The sequence below is a fragment of the Felis catus genome, chromosome B1, assembly GCF_018350175.1.
Source record: "Felis catus isolate Fca126 chromosome B1, F.catus_Fca126_mat1.0, whole genome shotgun sequence".
Taxonomy (NCBI): Eukaryota; Metazoa; Chordata; class Mammalia; order Carnivora; family Felidae; genus Felis; species Felis catus.
Genome location: NC_058371.1, coordinates 39,092,870 through 39,098,869, shown reverse-complemented (window position 1 = coordinate 39,098,869; position 6,000 = coordinate 39,092,870). Strand labels below are relative to the sequence as shown.

The following is a 6,000-nucleotide window of genomic DNA, read 5'->3' as shown; positions in this document are numbered from 1 at the left end:
CCTCTTTCTTTCTTATTATTTTTAAATGCAGAATAAATCCTAACAAACATATTTTATTTTGTCTCCAGTCTGCTTAGTGGAACTTTGATATCTAAAAAAATTATGTTGGAATTATAAGAACAATTAACCCAATGTTTGCTAAAAAGATATTCCAAAATGGGTCTGGAATAGACTTAAGTCTAGGAATTGTTTTATAATGAGTCTTACCAATGTAAGCCTGGACTACCATTCTGTTAATAGTCAGTGTTCTTATTTTATCTAAGCAAATGATTGTTGCATTTCCTGTAGTTTCAAAAGCTTCCAAGTGTCTTACTAAGTTATTTTCTTTTGTTATTTTCTTTACAGAATAAGCCAAGGAGAGAGGGACTGCACGTGGAAGGTTTTTTGGGACAGCCACCATCAAGACTGTTATCCCAATAATGGAAAACTGAACAATACATTCTGTGTAACGTATTACACAGACTGCAGTGTAGTCTAACGTCCACTTGTGCTCCCCAATTCCAAAGTCCATAGTACAAAGTTTGTCATTAAGAAGACAAAGTGAGAAGAGCCATTAGTGAACCATACTTGCCATTTGTGTTACAGATACCTGAAAGCTTGCCTTATAGAATCAACTACTCTTTGGCACTAGTAATGTCTGAAATCTGCCACATTTTGTCTTTGCTGTCTTGGGCTGTTTTGCCCTCTCTTGTTCTATGAGAATCTGTTTTTTTTACATCATCTTTGTCCGTTGTTTCAAAAGTCAGCAAAGACAGGAAGGCTGCTTTCAAGGTAGGGCCAACTGTGGTCAACTAGGACCCAGACTGCAGGATGGGGTCACTGGTCAGTGTCCTCACTCCTTTTTTTTTTTTCAACGTTTATTTATTTTTGGGACAGAGAGAGACAGAGCATGAACAGGGGAGGGGCAGAGAGAGAGGGAGACACAGAATCGGAAACAGGCTCCAGGCTCTGAGCCATCGGCCCAGAGCCCGATGCGGGGCTCGAACTCACGGACCGTGAGATCGTGACCTGGCTGAAGTCGGACGCTTAACCGACTGCGCCACCCAGGCACCCCTCAGTGTCCTCACTCCTACTGTCTGGTGAGGACAGTCTCCTCCATCTTGAGGTGGTACTGGAGGACCAGCAGCTGGTCCACAGCAGTGGACCTTGCTGATGCACTTCTCAAGGCTACAGAGCTGCTCCTCCTTGCTCTCTGGTTGGTGGAGGTGTCACCTGCACCATGGGGACCACCCTCCTCAATCTTCATGTTCTGGAATAGCTGACAAACCTGCTTCCAAGCCAAAGCCACATGTACCCCCTCTCCATGTGCCTGCACCACTGGCTCACTGTGGGGCCCATTTCATTTCCTTCCCCTTTTTTTCCAGTGGGCCCTCAAGCCCTGGCCAGAAGATTCACCTGTGCCTTTTTCCTGCACCCCAGCTACTCCCACAGAAGTTAAAAGGGGCCCCTCTCCCAATTCCAGATCTCACCTCCCCAGCTCCCACTGCAATGCCAAGTCCTTCAGTCACACATAGGCAGGCTCTCAGAATGCCTCAAAGACCACAAACACCCAAATGAGAACAAGCAGAGGTTATTTATTCAGAGCTTGCTTTGGCAGGGAAGTCAGCCACTGTTATGCCCGTGTCAGAGACTCAGGGCAGGCAAGGAGTGGGAAGTCTTTATAGTGGAAAACAAGGAGCACTTCAGGTAGGCACTGTTGACATGGGGAAACTGGAGGCAAGCACTCCATGTGATTGGATGGAAACAATAATTGGCTTTCTCTGGTTGGTTCTGAGTTGGAAGCATTGGTGCAGACAGGGCAAACATTAGGGGAGCTTGCATTTGTTGATCAAATCCTGACCTTTTTGTTCTGGTTGCTGCAGAGATTGTGGGTCTGTGTTCTATTTTTATGTAAGGTTTGGCCATGATCCCTTTGGATATTGTCTCCCACGAATCATCCCCTCTGCTTCCTTTGACCACCTTTCCAAGTGAAAGCTGTCATTGGGAATTTTTAGGATGAACTGACCTTCCAGGGTGCTGGGGTTTAGCATTTTTCCTGAGAGAAACTGCCCCAAATGATAAGCCCCTGGTACATGCAGCCTGTGCCCAGCACTATGTCTTTTAGTCCTTCAGCTCTGTGATGCAGATGGGTAGCTGAGCTCTTTGATTTTTAAAATTGTGAAACTTGGGGTGCATGGGTGGCTCAGTCAGTTAAGCATCCAACTTCGATTCAGGTCATGATCTCATGGTTTGTGAGTTGGAGCCCTGTGTCAGGCTCTGTGCTGACAGCTCAGGGCCTGGAGCCTGCTTCAGATTCTGTATCTCCCTCTTTCTCTGCCCCTCCCCTGCTCTCTCTCTCTCTCTGTCAAATATAAATAAAAAACATTTAAACAAATTTTAAAAAATAAAATAAAATTGTGAATCTAGCCCACCTCCCTTAGTTCTACTGCAGTGCAGCCAGTGGTTACAGAAAACCAAATATTTTCTGTATATTCATCAAATTCTCATGAATAGTAACCAAAAGACAGTATATACAACATTCAAGATTCTCCATTACACAGTGGATGAGGTAGGGTGTGGTGGATATTCTGTGGCCACAAACTTGGTATTAATCTAGTTTGGATATTGATGTATCCTTCAAATTCATTTTTGTTATGGCCTTTTTTCTGTGTCTGAATTATCACCAAGGTGTAGGGAAATACGTAATGTTCTGTTACCCGGAGCTTTGGAGCATCTTGCAAAATCTTCTATCAATGAAGAATAATGTTTTGTCTTCATCTTTACTCTCTCCCCACATCTAGTTAGCAGCAATTGAACAGTCAACTGGTGATTAATTGGATGCTATTTAGTTTGTTCTGTCAGCTGTTTATTAATCTGTAACTTCCTGTTAAGATGCAGGGTGTGCTTTTTAAAGAAACCTTACACAGCATAAGTTTTATTTTGGGACTGGCTGTACTGATATATAAAGAGGATCTGTGAGAGTTACTTCATCCTGTAAGCTATTTTCTTTCAGCAAAGTTTTGTGGGCACTCACCACATGGTTCAGTGCACTGTAGTGTATGAATGAATGAGATAGTCTCAGTTTCCAGAAGTTTACCATATACTCCAGGGAGACCAGTGTGATAAAGTGTGGTAAGTACAACCATAGATGTGCAAAGTATGGTGTGATGGGAAGGAGGAGCTAGAAAATTCTAGGGGAAGAAAGCAGTGAGAAAGTTTTTAAAGAAGAAGCTCTAAAAGGCAATCAAAGAAAGATTTTTAGCAAGGTGTCACATTCTAGTGACAATGTAGAGAGATAGATTGGACAAGGAAGAACTTGAAACTAGAGAAATTATTTGAAGATTATTTAAGAGGCTATTGCAATGATTTAGGCAAGAGATGGTAAAAGCCTAACTGAAGACAGAAAGGGAGTACGGAGGAAAGATTTGAAAGAATGTTTACAGTGGAGTGGGACAGTGGGAAATGAGAAAAAAGAGTTGAGAGAAGGTTTTTGTTTTAGAGCACTTGGAAAATAGTACTGCCATTAAATGGAATGGAAAAGCAGGTGAGCTGGGTGAGGGTTATCAAAACAATGGGTTCACTTTTGGACCTGTTGAAATTTAGGTGCCATGTGGGGACATCATTCATTCATTGGAAATCCAAGTTTGAAGTCTGAAACAGAGGTCTGGACTGGAAATACAAGATGTGAGTGACATAACAATTTGGAAACATGATTCTATTAAAAACAGATTGTGTTTTCTGTTTATGGCACTGGACAACTGACTAGTACTTCAAAAATATAGTTTATTTTAAGATACAGTTTTCTATAGAAATGTAGGTAATAGAAATTCTAGATCATATTTTTTTTCTCTAATGGTGTCAGTTTTTATGTCAGGGATTGGGCATACATGAGTGGGGGAAGAGGGCAGTACAAACTGAATACAATCTGCAAATTGAACTTGGAGGTGTTAACAATAATATTAAAAGTGTTGCTTGCCTTTTCAGTATTAGAGATTTAAAAACACTCTGAAAAGTATGGAAAACTGTATAGTTTCATTTAATCTTGGAACGCTGTAAAATGTTCTTTACCAACAGGGCTTTACTAGTTCTTGGGATTTGGAAAACTGAAGCCTCTCATCTTTTACTATCCAAAGTGGAATTTTCAGGAATACCTTTTTGTAAAATTGTCCTTTGTATCCAGGAATCTAACCTAACCCTAAACTTAACTCTAACCCTAAATTGTAGCCTTAACCCTAACTCTAGTCCCAAACCCAACCCCAAGTGTAACACTAATTCTAGCAGGAATCTACATTTGTACACCTAGATCTATACCTTATCTTCAACTGAGCCCTTAACCCTAACACTAACCACCAACCTAACTGTAACCCCAACTGGGTACCTATTTCTTCTCACTAACCCTAACTATAACCTAGTGTTTTTAGGGATAAACCTCTTGGGAGAAATGTTCTTCATGTCTCTAGTAATTAGATAATCAAAACTGACAAATGAATTTCAGGCTAAATGAGTAATTTATAAGCAGATCATCAGACCATCTTTAACAACATATCATTATTAGGTAACCTGAGCTTTCTGATAAAGATATCCAAAGATCTGGGTATTATTCCCAGATGTCTACAAGACATACTTGCTTCTGTTCTCTGATTTCAGAATGTGTATTTTACATTCACCTAACGGTGACTGTGAAAGTTCAGTGAATATCTCTGAAAGGCAAGATCCAAATTAAGGGTACATTTTCACAGTCTTCACAAAGGTGTATACTAACCTTGCTCCCAGTCTTCTAGAACTCCCCAAAGTGTAAGACTGTCCTCCTCCAGATGACTTACAGAAAGCTGGGGGTCTTTCATTTATATCCAAATCCCAATGTGACCCATAGCTAGACCTTACCAGCTATAACTCCTCTCGATTAGACTAGCAGCATTAAGACGGTGCGCAGTGATACGCTCCGAGGATTATAGAAGTAATACAAGATACTGTATTGCATTCAGAGACTTTACAGCCAAGCTGAGGAAAAATGATTAACAAATATAAAATGATGAGAGAATATGACGACAGAACATAATTCAGTGCTATATTATTTGGTACAGACCTGGATACCAAAGTGTTTCAAAGTGTAGACAATACTTTCTCTTATCTATATAGCACTTGGCAGCTTACCAAAACTTTGTAACACACATTCAATCCTTCTTAGGATCCTGGGATGTTGATGGAGGGCAGGTATTATTATAATTGTTCATATTTCTGTATGTAGAAATAGGCTCAGAGGAGTTATGTCCCCTCAACTATTCCAGCAAAAGCAGCAAAGCAGAGTTTTGAATGTAAGTTGGCCAACTTCAAATCCAATGGGAATGCAAGTTGGTCAGATCCAATGAGAAACTCATTCTATTTCATGGAGCAAATGAGACCTGAACTGGGCCTTGGGGGATTGAGTAAAATTTGAAGAGATGAAAGGAAACCAGAGTATTCTGAATAGGGTAAATACTATAAGGAGAAGGCAAGAAGCCAAGAATGGGAAAGTGAACAGACAGAGAAGGGAATGGATGAGGTAAGATTGGTTGCAGGAATTGGGGCTTTGAGAGCCAAGCAAAGGGTTTTATATTACATGTTGAGTTTCACTAAGAAGTCAATGAGCTAGATAATGGCATAAAGAAATATCCACCTGGTAAGTGTGCAGGTGTACAGGCAAGAGTAGAACAGGGAGGTTCCTGAGGCAGGAAGGCCATTTAGGTGGCTTTGGGGTGTGGTTATAAGGGCCTGAATAGGGTAACAGTTAGTATCAAATTAAAATAAAGGGGTTAAAAAAAGACAATTCAAAATGATAGACTTAGTGTTTGAACTTGAGAGATGAAGACAGTGAAAAAAGTCAAAAAATTCCAAATTTCAAATAACTAGTTTTGTGACTTCAAGCAAGTCATATGATCTTTCTGGGCCCCTCATCTGAAGAAAATGTCATGGCAGGATGTGAGAGCAACCCTCACATCACATGTGACTGAAACTTGTTATATATGTAGAACTATTGGATTA

General features: G+C 40.6%; 1 protein-coding gene across 1 annotated transcript in view; it reads left to right on the top strand.

The window, feature by feature from the left end:
- Positions 1–2,963: 2,963 nt before the first annotated feature.
- Positions 2,964–6,000, top strand: part of PSD3 (pleckstrin and Sec7 domain containing 3) — a 785,560-nt gene continuing 782,523 nt past the window's right edge. Inside the window, exons 1-2 of the mRNA XM_045055432.1 lie at positions 2,964–3,111; positions 3,583–3,663. The gene's annotated coding sequence lies outside the window, so the exon portion shown is untranslated. The remainder of the gene's footprint in view (positions 3,112–3,582; positions 3,664–6,000) is intronic.